The sequence below is a fragment of the Antennarius striatus genome, chromosome 7, assembly GCF_040054535.1.
Source record: "Antennarius striatus isolate MH-2024 chromosome 7, ASM4005453v1, whole genome shotgun sequence".
Classification (NCBI taxonomy): Eukaryota; Metazoa; Chordata; class Actinopteri; order Lophiiformes; family Antennariidae; genus Antennarius; species Antennarius striatus.
In genome coordinates, this window is record NC_090782.1 from 26,404,798 (window position 1) to 26,421,264 (window position 16,467).

The window sequence follows — 16,467 nt, forward strand, 5'->3', positions numbered from 1 at the left end:
TTGTGTGTCATATTTGAAAAAAAAAAATGGGGAAAAACACGTTATTTCCGCATATTTAAAGTACTTTGGTAGTCCCAACCGGAAGCTATTGACGATCTAGCAACGTGTAACTTTATTTTAATGTTGTTGTAGTAACCCATTACGTCCAGAGGAGGGCTTCACAACTACAGATCCTTCAAGACGATTTGACAGTATAGGAGAAGAAGAAGACGTGTCTTTCGAAATAAGTTCGTTGTGTAGTTTTCCACGGAATAGTTTGTCAAATACGAAGCACGAATGTGTTCTTTTGTTTGCATTTTCTCTCCTTTAAAGGTTTTTGTGTGTTTTTTGTGTGTTTATGTCTTTGTCTTTGTGTTTGTTTTGGTGTAAAGCTAATACAGCTGCTGACACAGGAAGGCAGTGTCACCGATATGCATTCATATCCGGTGGTAGCTCAAAATAAAAGCATCAATCTAAGAGGAAATGTATTTGATTCAATTTCACGAGAAAAGTACGACCAAAAACTGGTGAAGTTTTTAATGTTTTGGCATCATTTTTGAACGATTATTACCTCGCAAATTAAGACTTGTAGGCAGTTTGAAGTGAAGAAATTGTTTAATTGTCAAAATCTATTAGGTTCTTGTGTAAAAGTGTTAAAGTTGTGGTTCAAATTTCCGGGTCAAAACCAAAGAGAGGGTTGCATTGTGTGTCATATTTGAAAAAAAAAATGGGGAAAAACACGTTATTTCCGCATATTTAAAGTACTTTGGTAGTCCCAACCGGAAGCTATTGACGATCTAGCAACGTGTAACTTTATTTTAATGTTGTTGTAGTAACCCATTACGTCCAGAGGAGGGCTTCACAACTACAGATCCTTCAAGACGATTTGACAGTATAGGAGAAGAAGAAGACGTGTCTTTCGAAATAAGTTCGTTGTGTAGTTTTCCACGGAATAGTTTGTCAAATACGAAGCACGAATGTGTTCTTTTGTTTGCATTTTCTCTCCTTTAAAGGTTTTTGTGTGTTTATGTCTTTGTCTTTGTGTTTGTTTTGGTGTAAAGCTAATACAGCTGCTGACACAGGAAGGCAGTGTCACCGATATGCATTCATATCCGGTGGTAGCTCAAAATAAAAGCATCAATCTAAGAGGAAATGTATTTGATTCAATTTCAGGAGAAAAGTACGACCAAAAACTGGTGAAAAGTTTTTAATGTTTTGACATCATTTTTGAACGATTGTTACCGTGCAAATTAAGACTTGTAGGCAGTTTGAAGTGAAGAAATTCTTTAATTGTCAAAATCTATTAGGTTCTTGTGTAAAAGTGTTAAAGTTGTGGTTCAAATTTCCGGGTCAAAACCAAAGAGAGGGTTGCATTGTGTGTCATATTTGAAAAAAAAAAATGGGGAAAAACACGTTATTTCCGCATATTTAAAGTACTTTGGTAGTCCCAACCGGAAGCTATTGACGATCTAGCAACGTGTAACTTTATTTTAATGTTGTTGTAGTAACCCATTACGTCCAGAGGAGGGCTTCACAACTACAGATCCTTCAAGACGATTTGACAGTATAGGAGAAGAAGAAGACGTGTCTTTCGAAATAAGTTCGTTGTGTAGTTTTCCACGGAATAGTTTGTCAAATACGAAGCACGAATGTGTTCTTTTGTTTGCATTTTCTCTCCTTTAAAGGTTTTTGTGTGTTTTTTGTGTGTTTATGTCTTTGTCTTTGTGTTTGTTTTGGTGTAAAGCTAATACAGCTGCTGACACAGGAAGGCAGTGTCACCGATATGCATTCATATCCGGTGGTAGCTCAAAATAAAAGCATCAATCTAAGAGGAAATGTATTTGATTCAATTTCACGAGAAAAGTACGACCAAAAACTGGTGAAGTTTTTAATGTTTTGGCATCATTTTTGAACGATTATTACCTCGCAAATTAAGACTTGTAGGCAGTTTGAAGTGAAGAAATTGTTTAATTGTCAAAATCTATTAGGTTCTTGTGTAAAAGTGTTAAAGTTGTGGTTCAAATTTCCGGGTCAAAACCAAAGAGAGGGTTGCATTGTGTGTCATATTTGAAAAAAAAAATGGGGAAAAACACGTTATTTCCGCATATTTAAAGTACTTTGGTAGTCCCAACCGGAAGCTATTGACGATCTAGCAACGTGTAACTTTATTTTAATGTTGTTGTAGTAACCCATTACGTCCAGAGGAGGGCTTCACAACTACAGATCCTTCAAGACGATTTGACAGTATAGGAGAAGAAGAAGACGTGTCTTTCGAAATAAGTTCGTTGTGTAGTTTTCCACGGAATAGTTTGTCAAATACGAAGCACGAATGTGTTCTTTTGTTTGCATTTTCTCTCCTTTAAAGGTTTTTGTGTGTTTATGTCTTTGTCTTTGTGTTTGTTTTGGTGTAAAGCTAATACAGCTGCTGACACAGGAAGGCAGTGTCACCGATATGCATTCATATCCGGTGGTAGCTCAAAATAAAAGCATCAATCTAAGAGGAAATGTATTTGATTCAATTTCAGGAGAAAAGTACGACCAAAAACTGGTGAAAAGTTTTTAATGTTTTGACATCATTTTTGAACGATTGTTACCGTGCAAATTAAGACTTGTAGGCAGTTTGAAGTGAAGAAATTCTTTAATTGTCAAAATCTATTAGGTTCTTGTGTAAAAGTGTTAAAGTTGTGGTTCAAATTTCCGGGTCAAAACCAAAGAGAGGGTTGCATTGTGTGTCATATTTGAAAAAAAAAAATGGGGAAAAACACGTTATTTCCGCATATTTAAAGTACTTTGGTAGTCCCAACCGGAAGCTATTGACGATCTAGCAACGTGTAACTTTATTTTAATGTTGTTGTAGTAACCCATTACGTCCAGAGGAGGGCTTCACAACTACAGATCCTTCAAGACGATTTGACAGTATAGGAGAAGAAGAAGACGTGTCTTTCGAAATAAGTTCGTTGTGTAGTTTTCCACGGAATAGTTTGTCAAATACGAAGCACGAATGTGTTCTTTTGTTTGCATTTTCTCTCCTTTAAAGGTTTTTGTGTGTTATTTCCGTGTTTATGTCTTTGTCTTTGTGTTCGTTTTGGTTTAAAGCTAATGCGGCTACTGACAAGCGAACGGCAGTGTCGCGGATATGCATTCATTTCCGGTGGAAGCTCAAAATAAAAGCATCAATCTAAGAGGAAATGTATTTGATTCAATTTCAGGAGAAAAGTACGACCAAAAACTGGTGAAAAGTTTTTAATGTTTTGACATCATTTTTGAACGATTGTTACCGTGCAAATTAAGACTTGTAGGCAGTTTGAAGTGAAGAAATTCTTTAATTGTCAAAATCTATTAGGTTCTTGTGTAAAAGTGTTAAAGTTGTGGTTCAAATTTCCGGGTCAAAACCAAAGAGAGGGTTGCATTGTGTGTCATATTTGAAAAAAAAAATGGGGAAAAACACGTTATTTCCGCATATTTAAAGTACTTTGGTAGTCCCAACCGGAAGCTATTGACGATCTAGCAACGTGTAACTTTATTTTAATGTTGTTGTAGTAACCCATTACGTCCAGAGGAGGGCTTCACAACTACAGATCCTTCAAGACGATTTGACAGTATAGGAGAAGAAGAAGACGTGTCTTTCGAAATAAGTTCGTTGTGTAGTTTTCCACGGAATAGTTTGTCAAATACGAAGCACGAATGTGTTCTTTTGTTTGCATTTTCTCTCCTTTAAAGGTTTTTGTGTGTTTTTTGTGTGTTTATGTCTTTGTCTTTGTGTTTGTTTTGGTGTAAAGCTAATACAGCTGCTGACACAGGAAGGCAGTGTCACCGATATGCATTCATATCCGGTGGTAGCTCAAAATAAAAGCATCAATCTAAGAGGAAATGTATTTGATTCAATTTCACGAGAAAAGTACGACCAAAAACTGGTGAAGTTTTTAATGTTTTGGCATCATTTTTGAACGATTATTACCTCGCAACTTAAGACTTGTAGGCAGTTTGAAGTGACGAAATTCTTTAACTGTTAAAATCTATTAGGTTCTTGTGTAAAAGTGTTAAAGTTGTGGTTCAAATTTCCGGGTCAAAACCAAAGAGAAGGTTGCATTGTTTGTCATATTTGAAAAAAAATGGGGAAAAACACGTAATATTTCCGCAAATTTAAAGTATTTTGGTAGTCCCAACCGGAAGCTAATGACGATCTAGCAACGTGTAACTTTATTTTAATGTTGTTGTAGTAACCCATTACGTCCAGAGGAGGGCTTCACAACTACAGATCCTTCAAGACGATTTGACAGTATAGGAGAAGAAGAAGACGTGTCTTTCGAAATAAGTTTGTTGTGTAGTTTTCCACGGAATAGTTTGTCAAATACGAAGCACGAATGTGTTATTTTGTTTGCATTTTCTGTCTTTTAAAGGTTTTTGTGTGTTATTTCCGTGTTTATGTCTTTGTCTTTGTGTTCGTTTTGGTTTAAAGCTAATGCGGCTACTGACATGCGAACGGCAGTGTCGCGGATATGCATTCATTTCCGGTGGAAGCTCAAAATAAAAGCATCAATCTAAGAGGAAATGTATTTGATTCAATTTCAGGAGAAAAGTACGACCAAAAACTGGTGAAAAGTTTTTAATGTTTTGACATCATTTTTGAACGATTGTTACCGTGCAAATTAAGACTTGTAGGCAGTTTGAAGTGAAGAAATTCTTTAATTGTCAAAATCTATTAGGTTCTTGTGTAAAAGTGTTAAAGTTGTGGTTCAAATTTCCGGGTCAAAACCAAAGAGAGGGTTGCATTGTGTGTCATATTTGAAAAAAAAAAATGGGGAAAAACACGTTATTTCCGCATATTTAAAGTACTTTGGTAGTCCCAACCGGAAGCTATTGACGATCTAGCAACGTGTAACTTTATTTTAATGTTGTTGTAGTAACCCATTACGTCCAGAGGAGGGCTTCACAACTACAGATCCTTCAAGACGATTTGACAGTATAGGAGAAGAAGAAGACGTGTCTTTCGAAATAAGTTCGTTGTGTAGTTTTCCACGGAATAGTTTGTCAAATACGAAGCACGAATGTGTTCTTTTGTTTGCATTTTCTCTCCTTTAAAGGTTTTTGTGTGTTATTTCCGTGTTTATGTCTTTGTCTTTGTGTTCGTTTTGGTTTAAAGCTAATGCGGCTACTGACAAGCGAACGGCAGTGTCGCGGATATGCATTCATTTCCGGTGGAAGCTCAAAATAAAAGCATCAATCTAAGAGGAAATGTATTTGATTCAATTTCAGGAGAAAAGTACGACCAAAAACTGGTGAAAAGTTTTTAATGTTTTGACATCATTTTTGAACGATTGTTACCGTGCAAATTAAGACTTGTAGGCAGTTTGAAGTGAAGAAATTCTTTAATTGTCAAAATCTATTAGGTTCTTGTGTAAAAGTGTTAAAGTTGTGGTTCAAATTTCCGGGTCAAAACCAAAGAGAGGGTTGCATTGTGTGTCATATTTGAAAAAAAAAAAGGGGAAAAACACGTTATTTCCGCATATTTAAATTACTTTGGTAGTCCCAACCGGAAGCTATTGACGATCTAGCAACGTGTAACTTTATTTTAATGTTGTTGTAGTAACCCATTACGTCCAGAGGAGGGCTTCACAACTACAGATCCTTCAAGACGATTTGACAGTATAGGAGAAGAAGAAGACGTGTCTTTCGAAATAAGTTCGTTGTGTAGTTTTCCACGGAATAGTTTGTCAAATACGAAGCACGAATGTGTTCTTTTGTTTGCATTTTCTCTCCTTTAAAGGTTTTTGTGTGTTTTTTGTGTGTTTATGTCTTTGTCTTTGTGTTTGTTTTGGTGTAAAGCTAATACAGCTGCTGACACAGGAAGGCAGTGTCACCGATATGCATTCATATCCGGTGGTAGCTCAAAATAAAAGCATCAATCTAAGAGGAAATGTATTTGATTCAATTTCACGAGAAAAGTACGACCAAAAACTGGTGAAGTTTTTAATGTTTTGGCATCATTTTTGAACGATTATTACCTCGCAACTTAAGACTTGTAGGCAGTTTGAAGTGACGAAATTCTTTAACTGTTAAAATCTATTAGGTTCTTGTGTAAAAGTGTTAAAGTTGTGGTTCAAATTTCCGGGTCAAAACCAAAGAGAAGGTTGCATTGTTTGTCATATTTGAAAAAAAATGGGGAAAAACACGTAATATTTCCGCAAATTTAAAGTATTTTGGTAGTCCCAACCGGAAGCTAATGACGATCTAGCAACGTGTAACTTTAATGTTGTTGTAGTAACCCATTACGTCCAGAGGAGGGCATCGCAACTACAAATCCTTCAAGACGATTTGACAGTATAGGAGAAGAAGAAGACGTGTCTTTCGAAATAAGTTCGTTGTGTAGTTTTCCACGGAATAGTTTGTCAAATACGAAGCACGAATGTGTTCTTTTGTTTGCATTTTCTCTCCTTTAAAGGTTTTTGTGTGTTATTTCCGTGTTTATGTCTTAGTCTTTGTGTTCGTTTTGGTTTAAAGCTAATGCGGCTACTGACAAGCGAACGGCAGTGTCGCGGATATGCATTCATTTCCGGTGGAAGCTCAAAATAAAAGCATCAATCTAAGAGGAAATGTATTTGATTCAATTTCAGGAGAAAAGTATGACCAAAAACTGGTGAAAAGTTTTTAATGTTTTGACATCATTTTTGAACGATTGTTACCGTGCAAATTAAGACTTGTAGGCAGTTTGAAGTGAAGAAATTCTTTAATTGTCAAAATCTATTAGGTTCTTGTGTAAAAGTGTTAAAGTTGTGGTTCAAATTTCCGGGTCAAAACCAAAGAGAGGGTTGCATTGTGTGTCATATTTGAAAAAAAAAATGGGGAAAAACACGTTATTTCCGCATATTTAAAGTACTTTGGTAGTCCCAACCGGAAGCTATTGACGATCTAGCAACGTGTAACTTTATTTTAATGTTGTTGTAGTAACCCATTACGTCCAGAGGAGGGCTTCACAACTACAGATCCTTCAAGACGATTTGACAGTATAGGAGAAGAAGAAGACGTGTCTTTCGAAATAAGTTCGTTGTGTAGTTTTCCACGGAATAGTTTGTCAAATACGAAGCACGAATTGTGTTATTTTGTTTGCATTTTCTCTCCTTTAAAGGTTTTTGTGTGTTATTTCCGTGTTTATGTCTTTGTCTTTGTGTTCGTTTTGGTTTAAAGCTAATGCGGCTACTGACAAGCGAACGGCAGTGTCGCGGATATGCATTCATTTCCGGTGGAAGCTCAAAATAAAAGCATCAATCTAAGAGGAAATGTATTTGATTCAATTTCAGGAGAAAAGTACGACCAAAAACTGGTGAAAAGTTTTTAATGTTTTGACATCATTTTTGAACGATTGTTACCGTGCAAATTAAGACTTGTAGGCAGTTTGAAGTGAAGAAATTCTTTAATTGTCAAAATCTATTAGGTTCTTGTGTAAAAGTGTTAAAGTTGTGGTTCAAATTTCCGGGTCAAAACCAAAGAGAGGGTTGCATTGTGTGTCATATTTGAAAAAAAAAATGGGGAAAAACACGTTATTTCCGCATATTTAAAGTACTTTGGTAGTCCCAACCGGAAGCTATTGACGATCTAGCAACGTGTAACTTTATTTTAATGTTGTTGTAGTAACCCATTACGTCCAGAGGAGGGCATCGCAACTACAAATCCTTCAAGACGATTTGACAGTATAGGAGAAGAAGAAGACGTGTCTTTCGAAATAAGTTTGTTGTGTAGTTTTCCACGGAATAGTTTGTCAAATACGAAGCACGAATGTGTTATTTTGTTTGCATTTTCTGTCTTTTAAAGGTTTTTGTGTGTTATTTCCGTGTTTATGTCTTTGTCTTTGTGTTCGTTTTGGTTTAAAGCTAATGCGGCTACTGACAAGCGAACGGCAGTGTCGCGGATATGCATTCATTTCCGGTGGAAGCTCAAAATAAAAGCATCATTCTAAGAGGAAATGTATTTGATTCAATTTCAGGAGAAAAGTACGACCAAAAACTGGTGAAAAGTTTTTAATGTTTTGACATCATTTTTGAACGATTGTTACCGTGCAAATTAAGACTTGTAGGCAGTTTGAAGTGACGAAATTCTTTAACTGTTAAAATCTATTAGGTTCTTGTGTAAAAGTGTTAAAGTTGTGGTTCAAATTTCCGGGTCAAAACCAAAGAGAAGGTTGCATTGTTTGTCATATTTGAAAAAAAATGGGGAAAAACACGTAATATTTCCGCAAATTTAAAGTATTTTGGTAGTCCCAACCGGAAGCTATTGACGATCTAGCAACGTGTAACTTTATTTTAATGTTGTTGTAGTAACCCATTACGTCCAGAGGAGGGCTTCACAACTACAGATCCTTCAAGACGATTTGACAGTATAGGAGAAGAAGAAGACGTGTCTTTCGAAATAAGTTCGTTGTGTAGTTTTCCACGGAATAGTTTGTCAAATACGAAGCACGAATGTGTTCTTTTGTTTGCATTTTCTCTCCTTTAAAGGTTTTTGTGTGTTTTTTGTGTGTTTATGTCTTTGTCTTTGTGTTTGTTTTGGTGTAAAGCTAATACAGCTGCTGACACAGGAAGGCAGTGTCACCGATATGCATTCATATCCGGTGGTAGCTCAAAATAAAAGCATCAATCTAAGAGGAAATGTATTTGATTCAATTTCACGAGAAAAGTACGACCAAAAACTGGTGAAGTTTTTAATGTTTTGGCATCATTTTTGAACGATTATTACCTCGCAAATTAAGACTTGTAGGCAGTTTGAAGTGACGAAATTCTTTAACTGTTAAAATCTATTAGGTTCTTGTGTAAAAGTGTTAAAGTTGTGGTTCAAATTTCCGGGTCAAAACCAAAGAGAAGGTTGCATTGTTTGTCATATTTGAAAAAAAATGGGGAAAAACACGTAATATTTCCGCAAATTTAAAGTATTTTGGTAGTCCCAACCGGAAGCTAATGACGATCTAGCAACGTGTAACTTTATTTTAATGTTGTTGTAGTAACCCATTACGTCCAGAGGAGGGCTTCACAACTACAGATCCTTCAAGACGATTTGACAGTATAGGAGAAGAAGAAGACGTGTCTTTCGAAATAAGTTTGTTGTGTAGTTTTCCACGGAATAGTTTGTCAAATACGAAGCACGAATGTGTTATTTTGTTTGCATTTTCTGTCTTTTAAAGGTTTTTGTGTGTTATTTCCGTGTTTATGTCTTTGTCTTTGTGTTCGTTTTGGTTTAAAGCTAATGCGGCTACTGACAAGCGAACGGCAGTGTCGCGGATATGCATTCATTTCCGGTGGAAGCTCAAAATAAAAGCATCAATCTAAGAGGAAATGTATTTGATTCAATTTCAGGAGAAAAGTACGACCAAAAACTGGTGAAAAGTTTTTAATGTTTTGACATCATTTTTGAACGATTATTACCCTGCAAATTAGGACTTGTAGGCAGTTTGAAGTGAATAAATTCTTTAATTGTCAAAATCTATTAGGTTCTTGTGTAAAAGTGTTAAAGTTGTGGTTCAAATTTCCGGGTCAAAACCAAAGAGAGGGTTGCATTGTGTGTCATATTTGAAAAAAAAATGGGGAAAAACACGTTATTTCCGCATATTTAAAGTACTTTGGTAGTCCCAACCGGAAGCTATTGACGATCTAGCAACGTGTAACTTTATTTTAATGTTGTTGTAGTAACCCATTACGTCCAGAGGAGGGCTTCACAACTACAGATCCTTCAAGACGATTTGACAGTATAGGAGAAGAAGAAGACGTGTCTTTCGAAATAAGTTTGTTGTGTAGTTTTCCACGGAATAGTTTGTCAAATACGAAGCACGAATGTGTTCTTTTGTTTGCATTTTCTCTCCTTTAAAGGTTTTTGTGTGTTTTTTGTGTGTTTATGTCTTTGTCTTTGTGTTTGTTTTGGTGTAAAGCTAATACAGCTGCTGACACAGGAAGGCAGTGTCACCGATATGCATTCATATCCGGTGGTAGCTCAAAATAAAAGCATCAATCTAAGAGGAAATGTATTTGATTCAATTTCACGAGAAAAGTACGACCAAAAACTGGTGAAGTTTTTAATGTTTTGGCATCATTTTTGAACGATTATTACCTCGCAAATTAAGACTTGTAGGCAGTTTGAAGTGACGAAATTCTTTAACTGTCAAAATCTATTAGGTTCTTGTGTGAAAGTGTTAAAGTTGTGGTTTAAATTTCTTGGTCAAAACCAAAGAGAAGGTGGCATTGTTTGTAATATTTGAAAAAAATGGGGACAAACACGAAATATTTCCGCAAATTTAAAGTATTTTGGTAGTCCCAACCGGAAGCTAATGACGATCTAGCAACGTGTAACTTTAATGTTGTTGTAGTAACCCATTACGTCCAGAGGAGGGCATCGCAACTACAAATCCTTCAAGACGATTTGACAGTATAGGAGAAGAAGAAGACGTGTCTTTCGAAATAAGTTCGTTGTGTAGTTTTCCACGGAATAGTTTGTCAAATACGAAGCACGAATGTGTTCTTTTGTTTGCATTTTCTCTCCTTTAAAGGTTTTTGTGTGTTTTTTGTGTGTTTATGTCTTTGTCTTTGTGTTTGTTTTGGTGTAAAGCTAATACAGCTGCTGACACAGGAAGGCAGTGTCACCGATATGCATTCATATCCGGTGGTAGCTCAAAATAAAAGCATCAATCTAAGAGGAAATGTATTTGATTCAATTTCACGAGAAAAGTACGACCAAAAACTGGTGAAAAGTTTTTAATGTTTTGACATCATTTTTGAACGATTATTACCTCGCAAATTAAGACTTGTAGGCAGTTTGAAGTGAAGAAATTCTTTAATTGTCAAAATCTATTAGGTTCTTGTGTAAAAGTGTTAAAGTTGTGGTTCAAATTTCCGGGTCAAAACCAAAGAGAAGGTTGCATTGTTTGTCATATTTGAAAAAAAATGGGGAAAAACACGTAATATTTCCGCAAATTTAAAGTATTTTGGTAGTCCCAACCGGAAGCTAATGACGATCTAGCAACGTGTAACTTTATTTTAATGTTGTTGTAGTAACCCATTACGTCCAGAGGAGGGCTTCACAACTACAGATCCTTCAAGACGATTTGACAGTATAGGAGAAGAAGAAGACGTGTCTTTCGAAATAAGTTTGTTGTGTAGTTTTCCACGGAATAGTTTGTCAAATACGAAGCACGAATGTGTTATTTTGTTTGCATTTTCTGTTTTTTAAAGGTTTTTGTGTGTTATTTCCGTGTTTATGTCTTTGTCTTTGTGTTCGTTTTGGTTTAAAGCTAATGCGGCTACTGACAAGCGAACGGCAGTGTCGCGGATATGCATTCATTTCCGGTGGAAGCTCAAAATAAAAGCATCAATCTAAGAGGAAATGTATTTGATTCAATTTCACGAGAAAAGTACGACCAAAAACTGGTGAAAAGTTTTTAATGGTTTGACATCATTTTTGAACGATTGTTACCGTGCAAATTAAGACTTGTAGGCAGTTTGAAGTGAAGAAATTCTTTAATTGTCAATTGCATTTTCTCTATTTTAAAGGTTTTTGTGTGTTTTTTGTGTGTTTATGTCTTTGTGTTCGTTTTGGTTTAAAGGGGCCCTATTATGAAAATCACACTTTTTCCGGTCTCTACATATACATAGTGGTCCTCCCTAACCCGACCAACTCCTAGAATTTGGTAAACAAACACTTCCTGCATCAATAGATATTTGGACTTTTAGGAAGTCATGGCTCTGATTCGACCATAAAGCGCTAGAATAGGCATACTTGACCTCAGACTTTGCACTCTGCTATTGGACAGAGTATTGGACGATATGGATTGGTGGACATGCTCAAGGGCGTGGATGATATGGACTGGTTGACACGCCCAAGGGCGTGGCCATCCCCAAGTTGGACGTGAGGCAGCAGTCTGTTGAAATGGTGTCCGTGAGAAGGAGACAAGGTAATTGTTCAGTTGTTGATTGTACAAATCAACACCAGGGTTTATTCTTAATCCCATCCAATGAAGAACAGAAGAGACCGTGGTTACATTTCATTTTTAATGGCTCTGTGCAGCTACATCTCCTGCTCGTTAGTTTGTGTGTGAACCACTTCACTCCAGCCTGTTTTAGCAATGAGGGTCAGTCCAGACGGGGCTTTGCCTGAGACTGATCCTCATTCAACGATCACACCCAATCATACGGGACCAAGGACCTGCACCCTGGTTAAGGTAAGTCTCACCACATTTATCTTTCTTTGCAGTTGTCTTTTAGCATGGGTGATCAATTGCTATTTGGCTAATTAGGTGGTACTGCTTTGTTTCGTGCTTGTGTGTGCGCGCTCCAACGTGTGTGTGTGCTAAACCTACAGTATCTACTGTAGGTACAACGTGTGTGTGCTAAACCTACAGTATCTACTGTAGGTACAACGTGTGTGTGCTAAACATACAGTATCTACTGTAGGTACAACGTGTGTGTGCTAAACCTACAGCATCTACTGTAGGTACAACGTGTGTGTGCTAAACCTACAGCATCTACTGTAGGTACAACGTGTGTGTGCTAAACCTACAGCATCTACTGTAGGTACAACGTGTGTGTGCTAAACCTACAGCACCTACTGTAGGTACAACGTGTGTGTGCTAAACCTACAGCACCTACTGTAGGTACAACGTGTGTGTGCTAAACCTACAGCACCTACTGTAGGTACAACGTGTGTGTGCTAAACCTACAGCACCTACTGTAGGTACAACGTGTGTGCTAAACCTACAGCACCTACTGTAGGTACAACGTGTGTGTGCTAAACCTACAGCACCTACTGTAGGTACAACGTGTGGGTGCTAAACCTACAGCACCTACTGTAGGTACAACGTGTGTGTGCTAAACCTACAGCACCTACTGTAGGTACAACGTGTGTGTGCTAAACCTACAGCACCTACTGTAGGTACAACGTGTGTGTGCTAAACCTACAGCACCTACTGTAGGTACAACGTGTGTGTGCTAAACCTACAGCACCTACTGTAGGTACAACGTGTGTGCTAAACCTACAGCACCTACTGTAGGTACAACGTGTGTGTGCTAAACCTACAGCACCTACTGTAGGTACAACGTGTGTGTGCTAAACCTACAGCATCTACTGTAGGTACGTGTGTGTGCTAAACCTACAGCACCTACTGTAGGTACAACGTGTGTGCTAAACCTACAGCACCTACTGTAGGTACAACGTGTGTGTGCTAAACCTACAGCACCTACTGTAGGTACAACGTGTGTGTGCTAAACCTACAGCATCTACTGTAGGTACGTGTGTGTGCTAAAGCGACAGTATCTACTGTAGGTACAACGTGTGTGTGCTAAACCTACAGTACCTACTGTAGGTACAACGCAAATGAGTTGGGCTCACATTTTATCTTTTTTCTTTTTGTCGGTTAGCATGAATGAAGTCATGCTGTGCTAGGCTATGTAGGGAGGTCTCTTTTGTTCGCGTTTGCGTATTGCGTGTGTGTGTGCGTGCTGGACCTACAGTATAAAACTAAAGCGCACGTAAGTTGGTTCATATTTTCTTATTGTTTGTTAGTGTGGTGGGGGTTTCGTTTTTCTTAAGGACAGGAGACGGTGTAAAATACAGGATATTTATTTGTCAATTCAAATCATGTATAGGTTGAGTAGCAGTACAATAATATCATCAATAGGTTGAGTATGAGTCCATAACATCATCAAAAGGTTGACAGACAGACAGGTTCAACAAACAGACAAGTTCAACAAATACTTATCTAAGCATGATGAGAGCTCTGGAGACGATGACAAAAGTCCTCCGGTGTGTTGTTACAGAGTACTCTGGGTACTAAAAAAACTTCAAGTACAAACTAAAAAATGGATCACATCTCTTTTGATACTCTAAAGGCGTAACTATGGGAGGTGTGAATCAGTTGTTTAACTTCATTCCCTCTGCCCTCCACTAACCTTTCCCCCATTTTCAGTAGGTGCATCATGACCTCAAGAAGTTAGCAGAGACATCTAGTCGACAGTTTCACAAGGCTGATGACATAACCTAATCAGTCACGCGGACATTTAGTGCAGACAAAATTATTAACAGATACTGACATTTACGCAAACACTTCTAAAAACAGATTAGATTCTTGTTGAATCTTTCATGACCTCGAGACTTCCTGGGGCCGTTTCTCCCAAGTGCTGAAAGATTTGACACACACACACTCTAGATTTTTGGGTCAAGAAATGATATTATTTTATTATGTTATTATATTATTATATTGTATTATTTTATTGTATTAAAAAAATTTCCGCCACATTAGCATGAAGTCATGCTATGCTAGGCTATGTAGGGAGGTCTGCTTTGTTTCAAGTTTGCGTGTTGTGTGTGTGTGTGTGCGTGCCGGACCTACAGTATAAAGCTAAAATGCACAGTAAGTTGGTCTCATATTTTCTTTCCTATTACCTGTCAGCATAAATAAAGTCAACTTATGCTAGGCTAAGTAGGGAGTTGTGCTTTGTTTCGTATTGTGTGTGTGTGCGCGCACGTGTTAGTCGGTTGTTTGCTGGTTGTCATAGCAACAACGCTCATAGGTCTGTCCTCCTTATCCAAAATCAGAACATTGGTGTCCTGAAATTAGTGTCCCTCTTCCTTGTGCTTCCTTTCAGCCCACAGCTTGAAGGGACGTGGGGGGCCAAACTGACCCAGTGGACACTCATACTGTTGGTACACAGCTGTCCTGCAGGACTCTTCATTCCCACTATTGAAGTAAAGGTATGTACAAGTCATATTCCATACAATGTTTTAATAAAATTGGTTAAATACACTAATTTTCTAAATATAGTTGTCTATAGGTGTTAGTGAATGCACATGTGTTGATAGTAGTTCAGTAAAAAATAATAATGTTGTGTATTAGAATTTTCCAGCAAGACAGTAGGTGAAGTGAAGACTTTAGTATAAAATATTTTGAGACAGATTCATTTATGTCATCTATTGTTTTGGCTCCTTATTTCGTTACGTTTGGTGTACCCCTCTACAAGATCCACTTTCCAAAGGCTTTTGAACGGAAAATGCAGAGTCGAACCTCACAAGACAGCCAACATTCTGTTAGTGTTGCATTATTTTAATATTTCAAACAAACATGTTTTGAAATTCTGTTAGTAATTGTTTGCAACAAAACACAGTAAAAAGTAACCATACAAATAAATAAATTAGTAGCAAGTACCAGGATGTATTTTGAACACAATTTTTCTAAACAAAGAAATGAATCAAACAATATCAATAACAGTAAAGATCTATCTTTGTGTTTTATTGAACAGATTTTGTAGCTGACATGTTGGACCTCATATGTGACAAAGTCTTGGTGGACCCCGTGCCATACACAAATGAGATGTTGTCCATTCCTCTCCCCGAGAATCTGTCTGCCCAGTGTGAGCGTCCTGACAAGGAGGAGGTCATTGCCAGCTACATGACCAGGTTCAACCAAGACTCGGTCTAAATCCAGCGTAGTGGCCTTCGTCTTCAGGAAACTCCTGGCGTATGTTGAAGGACCACACAGGCTGGGATGACGACCCGGATTCTGCACCCTAAGTAGCCCCAGCACCAGCCAGCAAAGGGGCTATAGGCCAGATGTCTGCACCATCTACAGAAAAAGGACACAAAACTATTTATTTCACAATGTTTTCAATCCCAAGTATTACAACTGTTGTTGTTTCCTGACAGGATGGCTCTGTGTTCTCATTATTATTATTGGATGTATTGTTTTATGTAAATAAATGCTTGTATATGTCAACATAAATGGATTGTGAATACCAAAAAATGTTCAACATGTCTATTAATAAGATAAAAATCAAGGTGTCGCAAATACAATATATTAGACTTTGTTGTAGCTATATATGTCATGTTACTGCATTAATGAAGGAATGCCTAATGAAGCAAAATAAGACATAACTAGTTTTTATTCCGATATTTTTCAAAGAACGACTTACCGATGTATTGGTCTCAGACTGAAGGGCCACACTCGGCCCTCAGTATGTGAGCGGCCGTTTGTAGGGTGTACACGTTTAGGCACACAGGCTGGAACCCAGGATGTTGAGTCATGTACGGAACTTCATCAACCTGCAGACGGCTCCTAACCTACAGTGAGAAACATGGTAAAGGTCATTTGAGTTTACAGTTGTAAAAGTAGCCAAATAGAGACTTTGTGGTGTAGCTGTGAGCTTGGTACTTGTGTCTCCATACAGATGTTTTCTGCTTCTGTTGGCACACATTCAGTGTCCACAGGAACACCTGTACAACAGGTGAAGACACCTCAAAATAGAGTCGATAAAGGCATCACTGCAGTATGGTTAAATCATTTCAGCATTAACCTGGTGTGATGGTAGCAGGTGTCAGCTCCGTGTGTCTTGTCACAGAGGACTGCCTCAAATATTTAGCAGCTTAGTAACGGATTAAATCAATGTGATAGAAAAATAAAGTAACTTAGCCGTGAGCAGAAGCTAGCATTAGCCACATGGTAATAACTATCAGAACCACCAT

At 37.6% G+C, this 16,467-nt stretch overlaps 1 long non-coding RNA gene across 2 annotated transcripts; it reads left to right on the forward strand.

Annotated features, from left to right (window-relative positions):
• The first annotated feature begins 11,408 nt into the window (after window positions 1-11,408).
• LOC137599317 (uncharacterized) lies at window positions 11,409-15,905 on the forward strand. 2 transcript variants are annotated; one of them, XR_011036792.1, is made up of 4 exons: window positions 11,409-11,908; window positions 12,022-12,175; window positions 14,598-14,703; window positions 15,249-15,905. It is a non-coding gene; the product is annotated as an uncharacterized lncRNA (long non-coding RNA). The 2 variants fall into 2 exon arrangements; XR_011036791.1 differs by having other exon boundaries at window positions 11,409-12,175.
• Window positions 15,906-16,467: the final 562 nt, after the last annotated feature.